This window comes from Pinus tabuliformis, chromosome 2_1, assembly GCF_031772625.1.
Source record: "Pinus tabuliformis cultivar Carrire ecotype Pingquan chromosome 2_1, CPIR1, whole genome shotgun sequence".
NCBI lineage: Eukaryota > Viridiplantae > Streptophyta > Pinopsida > Pinales > Pinaceae > Pinus > Pinus tabuliformis.
Window position 1 is genome coordinate 281,673,697 of NC_142299.1, and position 22,161 is coordinate 281,695,857.

The following is a 22,161-nucleotide window of genomic DNA, read 5'->3' on the forward strand; positions in this document are numbered from 1 at the left end:
TTCTTAAGTGCATGGAGTATTGCCAACGTTTCCTTCTCATAAATAGCTTTGTGTAAAAACTTTCCCTTGATTGGATGAATTTCAAAAGCAATGGGTCTTTCATCTTGCATTAAAACGGCACCAATTCCATTTCCTGAAGCATCACATTCCACAATAAAGGTTTTTGTGAAGTCCGGTGTAGCTAAGACTGGTGCTTGGCACATTGCCTCTTTAAGATGTTCGAAGGCCTTTGTTGCTTCTGGAGTCCATGAAAATGCATCTTTCTTCAATAATGTTGTTATAGGTGCTACTATTCTCCCATAATTCTTAACAAACTTGCGATAATACCCTGTCAACCCGAGAAATCATTGCAGATGCTTTATGAATGTAGGGATTTTCCATTCCTTAATGGCTTTAATTTTGTTAGGGTCTACCATAACTCCTTCATGAGATACAATATGACCCAGATATTCCACCTCTTGTACTCTAAAGAAACATTTGGATCTTTTTGCATATAATTGTTTCTCTTCCAATAGTTGTAGCACCCTGTCAACATGTTCAACATGATCCTTCCAAGACTTGCTGTAGATTAGTATATCATCAAAAAATACTAACACGAATTTTCTAAGGAATGGTTTGAAAATTGAATTCATCAAACCTTGAAATGTTGAAGGTGCGTTGGTAAGGCCAAAAGGCATGACCAAAAATTCATAATGACCCTCATGAGTTCTAAATGTTGTTTTCGGAATGTCTTCAGTCTTCATTCTAATTTGATGATATCCTAAACGAAGATCCAACTTGGTGAAGTAAATTGATCCATGCAATTCATCCAGTAATTCATCAATGACAGGAATGGGAAACTTATCTTTAATAGTGAGCTTGTTGAGCTCCCTATAATTCAGACACATGCGCCATGATCCATCCTTCTTGTGCACCAATACTACTGGAGCAGAGAAAGAACTTTGACTCGGTTGAATTATACCAGCCTCTAGAATTTCTGCAACCATACGTTCAATTTCACTCTTTTGGGCATAGGGATATCTGTACAGCCTAATGTTTGGAGGAACACTTCCTGGAATTAGATGAATAGCATGATCATGATCACGAATAGGTGGGAGACCTTTGGGAGTCTCAAATACCTTGGAATGATTGTCCAAGACTTTTTGGAGATCTGGAGAAATATATGATTCCAATGTTGAAACATCTAGTGAAAATAATTGTGCAATCACACCTCTTTGTTCCTTTTTTAGAAGCTGTGTCATACCGTTAGAGCTAATTATCTTTCCCGGTTTCCCTACAATACCCCTTAATTCAACTTCCTTTCCTTCCATAGAAAATTTCATGAAAATTTCTTGAAAATTGAAAGCTATTGTACCCAAGGATTGTAGCCATTGGACTCCTAGTACAACATCAACACCTCCCATTGGAATGGAAAGCATTGGGCTAGTCAATACATATTCTCCCATGGATAGCTTGATATTATGACACTTTCTAGAGCAATTTATTGTTCCTCCATTTGCAACCATCACTTGACACTCTGGTGCTGGATATAAGAAGCAATTCAATTCTTTTGCTACCTTACAATGAATAAAATTGTGGGTACTTCCTGAATCAATCAACACTATTACCTTTTTCTTCTTGATTTGTCCTTCTATCTTGATGGTTTGAGGAGTGGTAATTCCCACCAATTCATTACAGGATATGGTCGGATTATTTTCTTATTTATCTAGGCTTTGTTCCTGGAGTATATCCTCTTCTTTTCACCTTTCTTTCTCCTTTTCTTCTTCCTCTTCACAATTTATGTAGAATAATTTCTTCTCAGCACACTTATGACCTTTAGTGTATTTGCTATCACAACTGTAACAAAGCCCTTTTGATCTTTTTTCTTCCAATTGTTGTGGTGTCAACCTTATAGGTTGTGGAAGACTAGGGGCAACAACACTTCCATCTTTATAGTTATGAGTGGTGTTTAGTCAATTTAGTGTTATCTAAATTGCTAGTATTTATTGTCAACCCGGGGCTCGTAAGCTGATGAAGTGAAGGTGTACTATATGTACTTAAGTAACCTCTTAGAGTTTTTCTTATCGTTGGGGGTGTTGTTGTGGTTTAATTATGTTCCTAGATGGAATGAGAATTTATAAACAAGTGAGTGATGGTGTGTGTGTAGAGTGAATTCTAAATGAGTGGAAGTGTGTGTTGAGTGATCTCTAACTATTTGCTTGAAAGGAAATGCTTGGAAAGAATAAATGAAATTGAAATGACTTGAAATAAACTTGAAAGCAAATGACCACTACCAATGGCACTAGACACCGTTCAAGTTGCTGCTAATAAAAGAAAAGAGAATCACTTTTAAAACCCAAGAATAAAGATTATCTCTCTCTAACTCGATGCCTCAAAGCACATGTACTGTGTAAAGCACGGAAAGAAAGTAGCTTAAGTGGAATTATAAAAGTGAGAAAAATATGCTTGAAAGACTAATGATAATAATTTGCTATTTCTAATTCTCTACTTCAGCCATATGTACTATGGAAAGCATGATTAGAAAGTAGTGAGGAAATAGCCTAGGAAGCACTTTAAAATCAAAACTTCTACTTTAAAGACTAGTGGTAATGATTTACTCTTTCTAACTCGATACTTCAAAGCACATGTACTGTGTAAAGTACGGAAAGAAAGTAGCTTAAGAACAGTCCAAAAAGCACCCAAACAAGCTGCAAGTTAGTGATATTTTGATCTTAAAAGATAACAGTTTATGATGAAGATCATTCATGTATATTAACAGCTCTTTGAGAAATAAGATTAAAAAAACTAACTATAAAGACAAAGGCAGCACTTGAATTGTCAACTTCAAATACCATTAGTTGTAAAGCAAACACAACACATATAAAAATAAACCCCGGGTTAAAAGAAACCTGCAAAGAAATAACACTGATCAGCTGAAAATAAAGGAAAACAAGTAAATAAAACTATACATGCTTAAGGGAACAAATGAGAAAATAATGAAATGCTGCACATGAAATACTTTACAAAGGCTGAGATGAGCAGGGGCCCTCTGTTCATTCAGCCACAAGAGAACTCAAAGATCTGGAAACTTCAAAACAGTGCTATATTGATTCCTCCATTTGCAAAAAAGTTTACAAAACAGAGTGCTGGAATAGCACTAGAAACAGAGTTCACAAACGCTTCTAAATTCAACACAAGTGCAGCAAAATACAACTAATCAAAAGTTCTTTGAGCGTACGCAGACGCATCAATTTATAGGAGCTTCTAAGTTATCCTACGCGTACAGCTAGTTAACAGAAAAACAATAAAACAGTATGCGTATTAATGGTCCTTGGACACATCACGGCTGCGTGGATGAGTTTAGTGGTTCTTGTCGACATGGATAATAAATCCCCTGTTGGATTGCGTCCTCTGCCATCTGTAGAACATAGACAGATCACCATTTAAGGTGACGTGACCAAACAGTTCTCAAACACCGTTTAAACCACCTTGAGTTGACCGTGGCTAAACCAGCTTTGACCATGGGTGAAAGTGACGTGGATGGCTGGAACAATGGGACAGGAACCTCGAGCTCACTGATACCTGAGTGCCCATGTGGCCCGTCTAGCAAACCGACACGTGGATCATAGTGTTTAACAAAAAGGCTGCAGGATCTTCAGATAGCTGCGGGATCATCAGATAGCTGCGGGATTCCTGCAAGTAAGTCAAAAACTAAACAAATAGTCATCCATTAGCAAAACTTGCTTGATCATGCTTATTGACACTGAATGTAATGATCTGAGAGGTTTTATGGTGAAAATGAGGCAAAAGTGAAGGAAAGATAAGGAAAAGTTGAGGAAAATGGTAGACAAATAGGTGTAGAATAGAGGTTCTACATACCCCCACTCCGAGGGTATTGCATGTCCTCATGCAATGAAAACACAATTCAGTCCATCTGCTGGGATGCCTCAGCTAGGACATCCAACCTCCTTCTCTTCCTTTGTGTAGAAACATTAACCTTTGGCCTCTTGAACATGCATCTGAATTTCAAATTAATTAAGGCTCTGTTCAGCCTTTTGCATCTCTTCTTGAGTCTGCTGTGTTTCTTCTGCCACATGCTCATGTGAAGATAGGTATTATCTTGGATTGCCTTGGCAATATCAGCTTGCTGCTTCATTTCTTCATTTCTCTGTTTAATGTGACGGTTCAGCACTTCAAGTTCATAGATTTCTTGTCTAAGTAAATCTATTTGCTGCTCATGAGGTATGACATTACTTGGGCCAGCAGTGTTTTGCTCTAATGTCTCATAATAGTTGTACACCTCTTGTTGAATTGGATCAACAATTGGTGACTTCCTTGGACTATATTCATGTTCAATTTCAGTTTCAAACTCCGGCTGAAATGGACTGTCTTCTCTTGGAGGAGTAGCTGCCTCACGTGATGATGGACTACCCTCAAGGTCTGCTTGTGTAGCACCCTTCTCAGGTGTGCTAAGATCAACGAAGAGTGTCCTCGTGGCTTTCCTTTTATTCTGTAATCTACTACTCCTTCTTACAGTGGCAGCACTATGTGTTTCTTTTTGTGCCTTTTCCTTTGGTTTTTGAACTTTTACTTTCTCAGAGAGGGCAGTTTTCTCATGGAGTTTAGTTATCCTCTGTGCTAAACGCTGGTTGTCTCCTTCTTCACCACTAGAATGCTCTGGGGTCTGGTCAGTTTCTCGGATTATGGATTTCCCCTTATCTTGTTTTTGTTTCTTTTTGTCCTCTCTTTTCTTTTTGGCAGCTTCCTTGGCAAGTTCAGCGAGGGTTTCTGAGATGACCTCTTGAGCACTGTCTTCAGTGGGTTCAATCTCAGGTTCAGGATGATGGACTTCTATTTCTTCCTCAGTTTGTCCTTCTAAGACATCAGTCTCAGAGATACTTTCCCTTCTCTTCCTTCTGCTTTTTCTAGGTATAGAAGACTCTCCAGGCTCTGCAAAATGATTCCTTACAAGGAATTTTTCCCATGTGTCTTGTTTTTCTTTTAACTGTTCTTCTATCAATAATTTTACAAGACCATGGTGACAGAGGTAAGCTTCTATATTTCATGGATTTCGTTGAGCCATGGAACACATTTTCCTAAGGCTTTGAAATAGGAAATAAGGAAGATTTATATCATGTTCTCCTTGAAACTGCAGCATAATTTTACCATGATAGACATACAACACTCCAAATCTCCCTTCACAGGTGAAAAACTTTTGTACTAATAACAACAGAATTTTCCATTCTTCTTTAACATGGGAAATTGGAATGCCTTTGGTGAAAACACTTGTGTCCATACCTGGGTTTTTAAAAATCCGCTTCCATTGTTGATCCTGGACTGCCCGGTTTTTGAACCAACGTTCACCGGTTTGTGGAAGAGAGGTAGCCCTTGCTATGCTTCCTTCGCTGACTGTAACTGTTAAATCTCCCACCTTTGCCTGGCTGTCCTTATCCGTAAATGATCTTGCAAAGGCTTTGGTTACTTCCTTATGGTAGCCCTTAAACTTTCTGATACATTGTAACCAATTGGCTTTTTGTAGTGCCTCCTCAACCTGAGGATATGCCTCCAAGAATTTTGAACCTTCCGGTTCAGCCCTCAGAAGCTTTCCCATCGACTCTTCAGCTCTGTTTAAACAAAAATTTGATGGTGACCTTACACAGTAACTCCGTAACTTCACACAGTAACTTCTTGGTCTCTGTTCAGACTCTGTGGAACAGAGGGTATACGGTGCATAAACAGTCTCAGACACCGGGAATTCACGGCTTGAATTTAGAGTTAAGCGGTGGAATTAGCGTGGACACGGTAAAACGGTGACTAACAGTCGTAATACGACTGTATCACAGGTTTACGGGCTATACGGCAGTGGGAAAACATAGGATGGTTTATGGAGGTAATCGTAGTGAGTGAAAGCGAAACAAGGAAGAAAATGGCGAGGAATGGTGTTATGAACATAGAGGGTTTTTGAAATGACGAACGGAACGGCTACATTCTCCAATTTCGGATGTGGAGTGACACATGGCTGCGGGACGAGAACTGAGAGACGTAATGCGGTAGGTTACGTCATTAGGGTACAAGACCTTAATGACCGAAACAACCATATGTAATTTCAAAAATCGTGGTTATTATGAGCTGGTAGACGTGGAGGATTCGGAGATTTGTAGTCGCATGGGAAATAGAAAATGGGTAATCATTACGTTTAGTGGCCAACAAGACATAACCCATAAAGTTCGCATAATGAAATAACCATAGGTTTAGAGTTTTGAACATACCTCGGATCACATTTGATTTGGCTTCTGATGATTTACTAACCTTTTGTTAACTTTATTGCTAGCACATGATCTTTTCTCCTTGTCTTTGATGATTTTGAACTGTAAATATTTTCTTCAGACAAACTGTGTTTCTTGTGCAGGTACAGAAGGCTGCAGGAAAGCTAATCGGCTGCAGGATTGTCAAATGGCTGCAGAAACTGTAATGAAGTCTTCCAGCTGCATAAAATACTTTAGTTGCCTAAAAAAAACTTTATTAATGAAGTGAAATGGAATGAATGAATGAATGAATGAATGAATGAATGACAGTGAGGTGAAGTGAAGATGGTAAGATGGAAGAAAATGGTGAGATGAAATAAATGAAAGAAAGAGAGAGATTTTTTTTTGGAAAACATGAGGTGTCAGATGACCCTGATTTTCACCTTATGTTTTCTGCATGAGACTGCCAATCAGAGATTGGTTTTCAGGCTCATACATTTATTCATTTTTTTTTTTTCTTTTTTTTTTTTCTTTTTTTTGAAATTGAAATTGAAACAGAGATTAGGCTGATGGAGGAGAAGAATTCTTCTCCACCAGCCTCATTTCAGAATCGCCTTGGAATAACTTAACAAACTCCTCTTTTGAGAGTGGCTTGTGGTAGACTTTTAACCGGTGGCCATTCACAATAAAGGGAGTTTGAAGTTCATCGATAGTCTTCACTCTAACTGCTCCATTATTAAAGACTTCATCAATCTCATATGGCCCAAGCCAATGAGTTTGAAATTTTCCTTTGAAGTCCTTAATTTTGAATCAAACAAGAGTGCCCAATCACCCTTTTGAAACTTCTTTTCTTTAATATGTCGATCATGCCATTTGCTTCTTTGATGCTGAACTAGATCGGTTCTTAGAATTGCATCTTGTCTCATTTCATCTAGTTCATTTAACTGGTCCATTCTGTGCTTCTGGGCTTCTGTTAAGCTCATCCCCAATTGAACTGCTGTCTTGAAGGTCTTGATTTGGAACTCAATGGGGAACAGGACTTCCTTCCCATAAACAAGTTCATAGGGAGAATGTCCTGTAGTGTTCCTCCATGTAGTTCTATAGGCCCATAAGGCTTCAGGAAGCCTTTCTGCCCAATCTCTTCTATGAAGATGAACAGTCTTTGTGATGATGCTTTCAAGGACTTTATTTGTAGATTCTACTTGACCATTCGCTTGCGGATGGTATGGAGTAGATGTTCTATGCTTAATCTTATATTCCTCCATCAGCTTTTCCACCATCCTTGATGTAAATTGGCTTCCCTGATCTGTTACAATTTCTCTTGGGACACCAAAACGAGTGAAAATATCCTTGAAAAGAAATTGAACAACTGAATTTTCAGTAGCAGAAGTTAATGCTATAGCTTCTACCCACTTGGTAACATAATCAGTACAAACCAGTATATATCTATTTTGCTTGGATGGCGGATTAATTGGTCCAACAAAATCTAGAGCCCATTTCTCGAAAGGTTCGATGCATACCTGTGGCTGTAGTGGCATTTCATTTGAAAGAGTTGGTCTCCCAGTTCTCTGACAACTGTCACACCTTTTAACATATTGTTTTGCATCCTTAAAGAGAGAAGGCCAATAATATCCTGATGAAAGGATTTTATAGGCAGTCTTCTTATCAGAAAAATGTCCGCCACAAGGTTCGTCATGACATGCTTTAAGGATGTCAGGCATCTCATCCTCTCGTACACATCTTCTGATCATCAAATCTGGCCCTGTTCTGAACAATTCATTAGAAATCCAAGAATAAAGTGAACTATCCTGAATAATTTTCCTTTTCTCATTAGGAAATAAATGTAAAGGTAATTTTCCAGTAACTAAATAATTAGCAATATCAGCATACCAAGGAGTCTTGGTAGTTACTGCAAACAAATACTCATCTGGAAATTTATCCTCTACCGGAGAGTCCTCATTAGTGTTTTGGATTCTGGACAAGAAGTCAGCTACTGTGTTCTGTTTACCTGGTCGATCTAACACAGTTATGTTGAATTCTTGTAAAAGCAAAAGCCATCTTGTAACTCTACCATTAGTGACTGGTTTGTTCATGAGGTATCTAATGGCAGAGTGATCAGTGTGGACAAAGGTTTCATAGCCGGTTATATAGTGTCTAAACTTGTTTATAGCATGAACAACGGCTAGAAACTCCTTTTCAGTAACAATATAATTTAACTCAGTAGGAGTCAAATTCTTACTCGTGTAATAAATGGCATAAGGGATCAAATCCTTTTGTCCCAAAACAGCTCCTAAAGCTGTATCTGAAGCATCAGTAGAAATGTGGAAAGGGAGTTTCCAATTTGGACCCCTTAAAATGGGTGCTTCAGATATTCTAGTCTTTAAAGCTTCAAAGGCAGATTGACATTCAGGATCCCATTTAAATTCACAATCTTTGGTAAGTAATTTGAAAAGAGGGGATGCTATCTTCGTGAAGTTTTCAATAAATCTTCTGTAATAACCAGTAAACCCAAGAAAACTTCTAACATCTCTTTGGCAATTTGGAACAGGTAACTTAGAGATGACTTCTACTTTAGATCTATCAACTTTGATTCCATCTCCTGAAATATGATGTCCTAAAACAATCCCTTCAGTAAACATCATAAAACACTTTTCATGACTTAAAGAAAGATTTGTTTCCTTACATCTTACCAGCACTTTTTCCAAATTTGCCAAAGCTTATTCAAATGTATTACCATAGACTGTGAAATCGTCCATGTATACCTCTACACAATCATGAATCAGATCTGAGAAAATTCCTAGTACAGCCCTTTGAAATGTAGCTGGTGCATTGCACAAACCAAAAGGGAGTACTCGATAGGCAAAAGTCCCCCAAGGACAAGTAAAGGTGGTTTTGTCTTGATCTTCAGGTGCTACCTGAATCTGATTGTAACCACTAAAACCATCCAAGAATGAGAAATACTTTTTACCTGCTAAAGTGTCTAATACCTGATCAATAAAAGGTAGAGGAAAATGATCCTTTAAGGTTGCCTTGTTCAATTCTCGATAGTCAATGCAAACTCTCCATTTACCATTCTTTTTGGGCACTATAACCAAGGGAGAAACCCATTGGCTATCTGAAATGGGGTAAATGAAGTTTACCTTGAGCAATTTCTGAAGTTCTTCTTTCACAATTTCCCTAAGATTTGGATTCATCCGTCTTTGTGGCTGCCTAATAGGTCTGCTGTTTTCTTCAATGTAAATATGATGAATACAAGTCTTAGGGTCGATTCCTTTCATGTCGGTATATTCCCATGCAAAGGCAGTGGAATGTTTTTGCAACAGTTTAGTTAATTCTTCTTGTTGTAGTCTTTCCAAGTTTTTGTTAATGTTTAATGTTTTTCCTGGAAAGATTTCAACTGTAGAACTACCAAACTCTTCCATTGAGAAGAGAGACATTTGTCTAGAGGAGAGATATTCAATATCTGCATCTAACTGGAATTGTGAAGAGTCATATTCTAAAGGTGCCTCAAAATTTTCTAATGTATTTAGAATTTGACTGTCCTCACTGATTTCAGAGATGGTTAGAACAGGTTGAAGAGTTTCCTCATCATCAATCCACTCATCTTCTCCTATTTCTGTTATTGCCTTTGCGGGAGGATACAAGTTGAATTTCTTGGTAGAATTACCATCTGATATATACATGTCTCCCGACCTACAACTTATGAAAGCATCAGCTGTGGCCAGCCAAGGTCTTCCTAGAATAAGAGGATGTCCTCCTAGATTGTTCTTGGGAGTTAAAATCATAAAATCAACTGGATACTCCCAAGAGTCTAGTGAGACTGGAATGTCTTCCAATACACCATCAGGTTTAATGATTGATCTATCTGCAAGTTGCAACAAAGTAGGTGTAAAGAGAAGGTTAGGAAGTTTTAACTGATCCATGGTCTGTCTACTCATAATGTTGATAGCGGCTCCTAAGTCAATCAAGGTATTTGGGATTTCAACCCCATTAATATGAGTTTTAACAATAGGGCTACCGGGATCTACATATTTTTGCATGGTAATTTTACCCATCATAATGTCTGCAATTTTTCCAACTAGATGTATCCTTTTGGTGTCTCTGGTTCTTTTTATTGTTTTTTTCAAACTCATCTCCTTTATTGTCTTTGCTAGAATGGGAATCTCCTTAATGGCTGTTAACAAGGGGATCTTGATACAGACATTTTTCAATTCATCTAGAAAGCTATAGTCAGGCAACCAAATCTGCTTCTCCACTCCTTTATCAATTTGCAATCTTTCAGGAAAAGGAGGAATAGCTGAAGATGTGGGTTGCTCTACTAAGGGAGTTGATTCTTTTTCTTTTTCTTTAATGCTTGGGTTTTGAAGGAATACTTCAGAACCTTTATTGGCTTTGAGAGATTCTTCCTCAGAAATGCTTGGTTGTTGAGCACTTGTAGAAGGTTGGTCTAAGATTCTACCTGATCTGAGTTGGACCTCATTGAGAGGGACAACCATATAGGTAGGGAATGGTTGACCTTCCATCACATAAGCATTTTGAGGATTCCTATTATTGGGGTTTGGTTGAGGTTGAGAGGGAAGTTGATTTGGCCTCTGCTGAGATTGTAACAAGAGTTGAGAAGTTTGATTTTGCGGAGGAGGTTGTTGTTGTTGAGGGAATGGTAATGACAATTGTTGACCTTGATTTGGAAGTTGGGGAGCTTGCTGATTCTGAAAGGATTGAGGATATTGATAGAATTGGGCAAATCTCCCATAAGGATTTTGCATTTGCATGCTTTGCAACCATGCTTGGAAAGGATTTTGTGGTTGTGACCAAGGTTGTTGCCAAGGATTCCAATTTGGTGGGGGCTGGAAATTCATAGAGTTGTTAAACCCTTGATTTTGCTGCCCCTGCCAAGGTCTCCTTGCAACAAAACAAAGAGATTCAAGCGTACTTGGATCTTCTTGAAAGACTGCTTTGAGGCCAGGGATTGAAGGACATTCCTTGGTCTTATGAGTTTCTGAGCAAATTACACAGGTTTCCACAACTTGTGCTTCCAGGGGACATTCCCTTAAAGCATGCTTCTTTCTACACTTCGGGCAAAAAATGGTCATAGCCTCGGCTTCTGCCTTTTGTTTATTCTGAATCTTAAGGGTATCAATTTGTTCACTAAGACTCCCTAAGATGTCAGTTTTAAATTCATCTAGCATGTTACCGATTTCAACCCTACTCACTGATCCTGTTGCAGATTTATTTGCCCTAAGGAGAGAAGGATCTCTAGGCCCTTTTTGAGTTTTTGATTTGCCTCTTGAGAGATGGGTACATAGTTCTGCTATATCACTGAGAGGAAGTTGAGAAATATCCCCTTTTCCCATCATGTTTAAGATATCTATCCACTCATCCCTAATGGCTTTTAATAAGAGGGCTTTTAAGGTCTCTTCATCCAAGGTGCTCATTTTTGCTCTTTTTAAATTATATTGAAATCTCTCAAGTAAATCTTCTAAGCTCTCATCTTCTTTTTGCATCATTTTAAAAACCTCATCCTTATGATTAGTAGGCATACAATAGTCCAAATACCTATCCAAAAAGGTTTGTTTCATTTCATCCCAGGTCCTAATGGACTGAGTAAGTAACCCCATGAACCATTTCAAAGCTTGATCTTTTAACGTTGATGGGAACAGTTTGAGTTTCTGAGTATCATCCAGATAGTCATAAGTTCGACACACAACTTCAAATTCAAACAAGAATGTTTCAGGGTCCTCAGTTCTTAATCCATGAAAATTTGGGAGAACGGATGGTGATATGTTTTTCATGGTGGCTCGGGAGTCCTCATCAACAATGGGAAACCCAAATGTGTTATCCCCATCTCTATTTCCTCCAATGGGACCTCTACCTCCTCCATTGTTATTGTTATTTCCTCCTCCTCCTCTACCTCTACCTCCTCCTTCTTCTTCTGCCATGATGATTCTCCTAGGGATTTCAAAATCTTCTGGTTCTTCTAAAAAGGGTGAATGAGGAGAGATTTCTCCTTCCTCTTCAGGTGAGTCTATTTCCTCAATTACAATTGGTTGTCTGGTAGGAGAAAGAGAAGAGTCTCTTCCTAGTTCAAACTCAATAGAAGGTATAGGAGAGTCAACTCTTGGCTCTTGAATTTCAGGACTAGGAGTTTCGGTTGGAGATAAGGGAGGTATCTCTTGTCTATCTCTTGAAGCAGATGGACTTGTAAAAATTGAACTTCGAGCTCTAGCTAAAAACCTTCCCCTAGAATCTCTAGCTCTATGCATGTCATTTTTATTTTATCTTCAAGTCAAGTTAAATAGTTCTTTTTCTGATCTTCCAGTTCACTCTAGGTGCAAGAAGAGAGCATACTTAAAAAACTATTAGATTAATAACTATCTCCTTTCTGATCCTCCAGATCACTTCAAAGTGCAAGAGGAGAGCATACTTAGATAGGTTATTAACTTCTTTTCTTGAAGTTGTTTTTTTTTTTTTATATTTTTTTTCTTCTAAGAATATGGCTACTTAATTTCACTTCCCCGGCAACGGCGCCAAAATGTTTAGTCAATTTAGTGTTATCTAAATTGCTAGTATTTATTGTCAACCCAGGGCTCGTAAGCTGATGAAGTGAAGGTGTACTATATGTACTTAAGTAACCTCTTAGAGTTTTTCTTATCGTTGGGGGTGTTGTTGTGGTTTAATTATGTTCCTAGATGGAATGAGAATTTATAAACAAGTGAGTGATGGTGTGTGTGTAGAGTGAATTCTAAATGAGTGGAAGTGTGTGTTGAGTGATCTCTAACTATTTGCTTGAAAGGAAATGCTTGGAAAGAATAAATGAAATTGAAATGACTTGAAATAAACTTGAAAGCAAATGACCACTACCAATGGCACTAGACACCGTTCAAGTTGCTGCTAATAAAAGAAAAGAGAATCACTTTTAAAACCCAAGAATAAAGATTATCTCTCTCTAACTCGATGCCTCAAAGCACATGTACTGTGTAAAGCACGGAAAGAAAGTAGCTTAAGTGGAATTATAAAAGTGAGAAAAATATGCTTGAAAGACTAATGATAATAATTTGCTATTTCTAATTCTCTACTTCAGCCATATGTACTATGGAAAACATGATTAGAAAGTAGTGAGGAAATAGCCTAGGAAGCACTTTAAAATCAAAACTTCTACTTTAAAGACTAGTGGTAATGATTTACTCTTTCTAACTCGATACTTCAAAGCACATGTACTGTGTAAAGTACGGAAAGAAAGTAGCTTAAGAACAGTCCAAAAAGCACCCAAACAAGCTGCAAGTTAGTGATATTTTGATCTTAAAAGATAACAGTTTATGATGAAGATCATTCATGTATATTAACAGCTCTTTGAGAAATAAGATTAAAAAAACTAACTATAAAGACAAAGGCAGCACTTGAATTGTCAACTTCAAATACCATTAGCTGTAAAGCAAACACAACACATATAAAAATAAACCCGGGTTAAAAGAAACCTGCAAAGAAATAACACTGATCAGCTGAAAATAAAGGAAAACAAGTAAATAAAACTATACATGCTTAAGGGAACAAATGAGAAAATAATGAAATGCTGCACATGAAATACTTTACAAAGGCTGAGATGAGCAGGGGCCCTCTGTTCATTCAGCCACAAGAGAACTCAAAGATCTGGAAACTTCAAAACAGTGCTATATTGATTCCTCCATTTGCAAAAAAGTTTACAAAACAGAGTGCTGGAATAGCACTAGAAACAGAGTTCACAAACGCTTCTAAATTCAACACAAGTGCAGCAAAATACAACTAATCAAAAGTTCTTTGAGCGTATGCAGACGCATCAATTTATAGGAGCTTCTAAGTTATCCTACGCGTACAGCTAGTTAACAGAAAAACAATAAAACAGTATGCGTATTAATGGTCCTTGGACACATCACGGCTGCGTGGACGAGTTTAGTGGTTCTTGTCGACATGGATAATAAATCCCTTGTTGGATTGCGTCCTCTGCCATCTGTAGAACATAGACAGATCACCATTTAAGGTGACGTGACCAAACAGTTCTCAAACACCGTTTAAACCACCTTGAGTTGACCGTGGCTAAACCAGCTTTGACCATGGGTGAAAGTGACGTGGATGGCTGGAACAATGGGACAGGAACCTCGAGCTCACTGATACCTGAGTGCCCATGTGGCCCATCTAGCAAACCGACACGTGGATCATAGTGTTTAACAAAAAGGCTGCAGGATCTTCAGATAGCTGCGGGATCATCAGATAGCTGCGGGATTCCTGCAAGTAAGTCAAAAACTAAACAAATAGTCATCCATTAGCAAAACTTGCTTGATCATGCTTATTGACACTGAATGTAATGATCTGAGAGGTTTTATGGTGAAAATGAGGCAAAAGTGAAGGAAAGATAAGGAAAAGTTGAGGAAAATGGTAGACAAATAGGTGTAGAATAGAGGTTCTACAAGTGGTATGCTTCCTGATTGCCATAATTTTGCTTTCCATTTTTCTTGCTAACTTGAATGCCTTCTCTAATGAATCAGGTTCCCAAAGGCGAACATCATGTTGGATATTATCCTTTAAAGTCCCTATGAACACATCAATCCTATGCTCCTCTGGAATATTTTTTACCCTTATGTTCAATTTTTGGAACTCCTCAATGTGCTCCATTATTGAACCCTTTTGTTTGAGACTTATCAATTGGCTAAAAAAGTGTTGATTTTTGTATCCTCATAATGTGCTGTCAATTCTTCCGTAAAAATTGCCCAAGTGATAATTTGTTTACGAGAGCAAAGCCATTGATACCATACAAACTGATTTGGTTCCAAATATAAAGTTGCAATACGTATCTTTTGTGTGTTTTGCTTATTATTGAGATCGAAAAATTGCTCCATCTGTAATATCCATGTTGCGGGATCCTTGCCATCAAACTTCCTCATATCGATTTTTGGAATATGGTGGGTCTTTGATTCCACATTAGAGTCTATGAAATCATGATTAACATTTCTTTTGTTCGCATCATGAGTTTCCTTTACTACCTTTTCACCATTAGTAAGTACTTCTTGTAGAAAATTTGTCAAATCTGTCTTCAAATCTGCCATGTCTCTCTTCAAATCTATCTTCAAATCATCCATATTAGCTTCCATGCCCTTTATCTTAGCTTCTATTAGCTTTTGTGAGAGTGACATTTGTTGCACCTAGTCTTGTAATTTTGATATATCATGTAGCATTTCTTCCTCTTCTTCATGAGTCATGCTAGAGATTTCAGGTTTCTTACTAGGTGTTTGCATTTTCTTTCCTCGGGGCATCAGTTACTGATAATAACTCTCTACTATGCCCTTTGAATTCCTTCAAAATAAATTTTCAAACCAAGCTTAAGCAAAAATTTAAAGAAATTTACACACCTTTTTTCACTTGGTAGGAGCTTGATATTGCCTTTGATGTATCTCTGTACTTTCGAATCATCCAGTTCTGAAATTATGATCTGTAGTAGCCCTCTATGTCCTCTTTCCGATGTCACCAGTGTGATCCAAATTGGATTCTCCAAGGAAGAGTTATGCGAAATCTCCCACAGTGACCTGATTATAGACTAGTTCAGTAGAGTGAACTTGTACGATGTGCCACGAGTCACTGTTTCGACCTTTGGCCCTGAAAAATATATAAAAGAAACTACAGTCTGTCCTCTTTCTGTACCTTCTTACGAAATTTCAATCCAATGCTCAGAGAGAAATTTATGACGATTTTCCCCAGGTCACCTGCTTGGAATGTAATACAGGAGTCTGCAAAAAGACCAACTTCCTTAGAACATATCTCCGCAAATATAGCGCGAAAAGCTCTGAAATTTGGACTCAAGATTCAACACAATGTCTTCTCAAATGGGTTTTACTTTTAGCTTCTGAAAGATCGCAGAAAAAAATTTATAGCAAAAATGCCACGATGACTTGTTTAGAGCAGCGAAACCCTAGAATCCAAAGCTCTGATACCAAATGTTATGAAACCAGCTCACAAAAAGATAGAAAAGATAGATGAACGCCTTATAATTCAGCCTCTTCGAGGGGGAAACCTCCTTTACATCACACAAATGAATAATTCTTCCATGATTCAAATGACAAAACCTCCTTTCTATATATAGGAGTCTAAGGAGTCACAATATAACCCAACCGACCTAACAATAATAATATAAAGCCACAAAAATAACAATAGAGGGATTCTATGGGGTACAGTAATAACAATATGGGGACAATAGGGGCACAACAATATTAATAAGGGGTACAACTACAATAGTAATGGGGTAATCACTAGTATTATAGGGACCCAATAGAGTGCATGTTGAAGACTTGCTCGCGGTTGGACGAAGACACGAAGCATACAAAGTAGCAAGTGAAGGAGACACATGCACATGCATGAACTATCAAGCGAACACCAAGATCATTGAAGACTCCGTGCACTCATCCATGCATAGGTGAAGCTGTGGTACACCATGATCACACTCATCACTCAGCAACACAACAGCTCGACACTGACAACACCGCCGACATGTGCATACCTGTAGCGTCATGTCGAGTTTTATCGTGAGTCGCCTTGGCCACATCACTACTTTGGTTCATAATTGTTTAATCAATGTAATGTAACATGGAAATCCAAGAGACCCACGGATGAAATCAAATAGTCATGTTAGTCGAAGAGTCATGTAAGTCAAACAGTCATGGGGGAAGTCTAGCAGTCACAAGGGTCAGTTTCACCCTTGGCAATATATATACCCCTCATTTGTACATGCAAAGGACTTTTCACCTTGGATCCTCCCACATAAGCTTGAGAGTCTATAGTCTTTTCATTGAGAAGCGAGCAATGGCTCTGTTGTAGCGGCTACAACCACCCTCTAAAATTTTATCTTAGCTTTTTTTTGGAGCCTCCCTACCAAACTTCATAACAACACATCTCGCTTCGTCAAGTACACAAGCTCCAGTGATTTTCTTGTAGAGAGACAGCCTGTCGATCAAACCTTGATGAATTCCCCTCAGAGGTTGTTCATCCCGACTTGGTCCAGCAGCAGGCTAAGCAGCTCCTTCAAGGATTTGTGCAAATTTGGAGGGAAACCAGCTTTCCCTCCATAAATCCTGGCTAGCAGCTTGCTAGGCCCCAAAATTGCACAATTTTGTTGAGCAAGCTTCACCCAGAAAATTGCGCAATCCTTCCCAGCTGGGTTGCTCAGCCCAAAATTTGCGCAAATCTGGGCAGAAGTCAGCTGCACTACCCATAAATTGCACAAATCTTCTCAATAGCCAGCCCAACTCCTAACCAAAAATGCGGATTTTCTCCCAGCAAATTGAGCAGCATCTTTCATGTGCAGCTGAGTTGACCAGTTCTATCTGGGAGAGAGGAAAATAGAATTGCATGCATGGGCTGCTTCTCCCAAGGCAACATGTAAAGGCATACATTATTTCAGGGATCTATTTTTGGCAGTTGGAGGTTACATGCAAGGATCATTTCAGAAACCTCCCACCAAGTGTCGCTCTTCCTAGATTTGTGGCATGCACATCACATCTTTGATTTTATAAAAAACCATGAACCAAATGCTACAGAGCTCATTCCTAACATCAACCTTGCAGCTCTCACATCGCACATCGCATCTAGGAGCCGTCGACACATCCGTCTCAGCCTTTTTGGGGTAAGCTCGCTTCCCATGTCTTGTGTTGCATTTCTGACTCTTTTTGTGTTTCGCTTCGTATGAATGATGTCTGCTTGATTTTAGTGAGCGCTTGCTGTCGTTTTGATACATACTAGCTTGTACTAGCACCGTTTCAGCTTTTGTTAACATCTCACTATTGTCACATGCATGAAACTATTTTTCACGAATGGTTGTTGATTTGGTGACTCACCTCACCCACATGCATGTTGTTCCATTTTCTGAATCTATCATTCACCCTTTGCATGTATGATCATTCACTTATGTTTACACTCTGTATTGCCATGCATTCACATTCACATTCGCTTTCAGTTGCCCATCGGCGAGTCTGGGTAGCCTTGACCCAGAATCTATCTGACCAAGACAACATTGTGCAATACGGAGAGGGAAGGATTTGTATTTCTCTAAGGAAATGAGCATTTTTTCCCAGTGACTATCCTCCAGTCTTGCATTGCGCAATTCTGAGGGACAGTGACTGCTGGCCCAGAAAATTGCGCAATGCAGTCACTAAGCCTACAACCATTGCCAGTTGAGATTGTGCATTGTGCAATTCCAGCAGTTAGCAGCCAAATTAGACTGTGCATTGCACAATTCGAGCAATCAGTCAACCTCCCAATAGCCCAGACTATGCCTTGTGTAGTCTTGGAAGTCAGTTTCCCGACCTCTTGCTGGAAATTGCACGACCTTCATGATCAGTCACACAGGTATGTTTCAAGTCAGTTTTCAAGTTCATTTTGGTTTTCGACTGACAGATTGCTTGCCATGAGTGTTGCCATGTCTCCAAGTATCGCAGGTGTTCATCTACCTCTTAGTAGCACATGTACAATAGTTTCCAGGAGAGAAGAATCAAAGACACCATTCAGAGCACACTAGGGAATGCAGTCGATCAAGTGTCTATGAGCTTGCCTACTCATGAAGACATCAAGTTGTTCGTAGATGAGGACATCAAGATATGAAGAAAAACAACATCACAACGAGCAACGTCATGAATAGTAGCTGAAGGCAGCATACTGGATGCAATGAATGCAAGAGGAATGTTGTCGACAACACAGAGGTAAAACAAAGTTGTGAGCTCAAGCAAATCCACTGATGATGAAAGCAACTTTGGAGACTTAGGCTATGAGGTGATGGTGTGATCGCGTGAAGACAGAGAATGAAACAAAGGAGGAGTTTCATGTACTGAAGCAACAACTCAAGGAAGAACATGAGTTTCACAGACAAGTAAATGAGTTTTAGCAGGAACAAGAACAACACGGGGCGAAACATGCACTCACAAATGAAACTGCCCCTATACAAGTTATAGATCCATCCCAACAGCTAGCATGGAGCACACATGGTGAGCAGTGTTGTTGATCACATGTAAGGGATTCAACATCATGCATGTCATTGTGCGCACACATGCTATCCAACCCATTCAGCACACTCACCAAGGCGAAGACAAGAAGCATGTTCGACTGGAGCTAAGCATGTAGTTGACAATTGATGCGCATGACCACCAGCACACACTGGAAGACCAGCACAGACACTATGCATCAGTGTGTTTATGATTCAGTTGCACCAAGAAGACCATGTGCATGCTAGCAAACGAGTTGGATGAAGAAGCCACACCAGTGCACCCGAATGCAACAGAGGCAAGAGTTCTCTTCAGCAAAATGTTACCATGGGGTGCATGCACACCATCACGAATGACCAAGCTTGGCATCAACTCACCACCTTCACCATCACAAGCATGTCAAAGAGTTGGTCTCACCACAACGGACCGAGTGTCAGTGATGTCTTGCATGGCTTGCTCAAGTCATTTTGTCTCACATGAGCACATATGCATTGTAATGTAACATCATGTCAAGTGGAAGTTCAAGTGTCAATAGTTGGATGTAACAGTCATAGAGTAGATGAAGAGTCATGAGGGTAGATGAACTATCAAAAAGGGGAATGTCAAGGGTCACCCCACCCTTTACTATAAATAGAACCTCATAACTCATTATAAAGGCTTTTGGTCAGCCAAGCTTCTGATAAGACTATCTTTGAGAGAGCTTGGACAATATTGTAATGAGCCTTGGCTTCTCCACTGCTACATCTCTTTGGAGGAGTAGGCGGTTATGGCTGTAATGTTCCACTATTGGAACTAGTGCTTGGACATGGATGTATTGTATGACCGGAACTTACACTCCTTAATATAACAAAATCCATCACGTTTCATGCATATGTTGTATTGTATTCTATGTTATCTGATTTTCTCTAAATGATATATATATTTTCTTTCTTACGCATGCATATATAGACTATTTTGTATAAGTATGTACAAATCTTTATGAAGCGTGATGTTGGTTTAACCATCACTCTGGAGTGCTTGCTAACTTTCCTTCCATGTTTTGATGTATCTTTGCTCGTGTGTTCCATTCCAAGTCGAGTGTTATCACAAGTTTCCTTGGGGCGTACTCACCTCACCCTTAGTGTGTTAGAACCTCTCATTCACATTCCTTGTCTTACTGTAGTTGACACACTGTTGCTACCAACAGAGACATCTTACTTGCCTCTGTGCAAAATCGTTGTCAAGGAATTACTATATGACCCACTGCTGGGACTCCTACACCAAAAGGACTGAGGTCTAATTGGGACTTCTTACTGGGGAGATCCCCTTACATGTTGGCGGGTCCAACACCGTCAAAATTTTGGCGCTAAAAGGAGGGCAAAATGACAAGCTAAGTCCTCACATCTGTTTTGAATCTCTACATATCTATCACGACTAACTACCGAGTTGCTCTTCCGGAGTGTATGTCTTATGGAAACGATTTCATCATCTCAGAAAATCTCTCGGATAACTTGTCTCATAAAATATATGATGGTGGAGGCCACATAGCCTTGGTTAGGCACACGGTCAGCTTTGTAGGTTCATCCAAAAGACATGGATTCTTTAAAGAATACATGAGCTACGCGTTGTTCATCTACACGCTTTGAGGGTACCCAATGCACTGGTGTGCCATGCTTCCCGAAAAATATATTCATTCTCTTGCTCATGTGATCACAAAGATAGACCGTGCTTTCAATCACTTTGACCGTGAAGCACTCAACAAAGAAATTCTAAAATTACGAAAAGCACTCGATGAATCCATTGAATAGTTTCACACATGATTTTGTAATCTTGCATACCGATTCCTTGAAGATGATATTGATTGGGAATTTCTCGATGGGAGATTTGAGTATCTTCTTTACATATCTGAAAATCCACAATTCTTGAAATCACTCGAATCCCGCTCATACTCTGGTGATGGAACTGCACAATCATGAGTAGGCACAGTCGTTGTCACAAGTGATTGTCTGCCTTCACCTCATCAAACAGCTCCACCACCATGGAGTGATGTGGGAGATCATGCACATACCTCTGTTGAACTGTCACATCCTCCCACCCCACCTGCTCTTGATATCTGCGCAGATTTGGCTTGCAAGCCTATTGGTTTTCATGTGGATTCGTTCCCTCGACCTCCATCCTCACGTTCTATTGATCCTCCGGATTGTACTGTCTTGTGTTCTTTCATTCCAGACTCCTCACCTATTGTGAACGAGGACCAAGTTGTCGACGGAGTTGGTGTTATGCAGCCAACCTGCGCCATCATTCATGATGAGTGTGTTCAGGAATCTAAAGAAGAACCGGCGGTGAAGGATGAATCCCTTATAGCCGTGCCTCATCTCCTTCATCCTGATATCCCTTGTGATTTTGCCACTGTTGATTTCCCCTGTGAAAACCCATTTTTGGATGTTTATACTTCCGATCATTCACAGGAAACGTCAGATGTCAGTCTATCATCACAGTGTGGAGAGGACCCATATTCCTCTGGAAATCCGTCCAATTTGTCATCTGTCATTTCTGAAAACACAGAGGGTAAACACATTTTCTTCTCATCTACCCCTCTGCCTGATTCATCAAATCACGAAGATGCCGAAAAACATCCTAAATCTTCAGATCTTAGCTGTCGTGATCTCTCTACTTCTTCATTTGATCACAATGTTGATTCAATCGTTGTTAATCTATTTAAGGCACTAATATACAATGATATATCTGTCAATGAAGTCGAAACCCTGCAGACTGTCGAGGCACTTCAGCCCGATCTGATGGTTATGTCAATGTCAAACCCTCGTTGTCCTCAGGTTGGTTTCACTTTTGGTTAGGAAATTTTTGAAACACTCAAGGCTCCTCATCACTCTCTGCTTTGCATTGAAGATCAACCAAACACCCAAATTTTTCTTCCTCCACTCGAAATACACGATCCCATCACT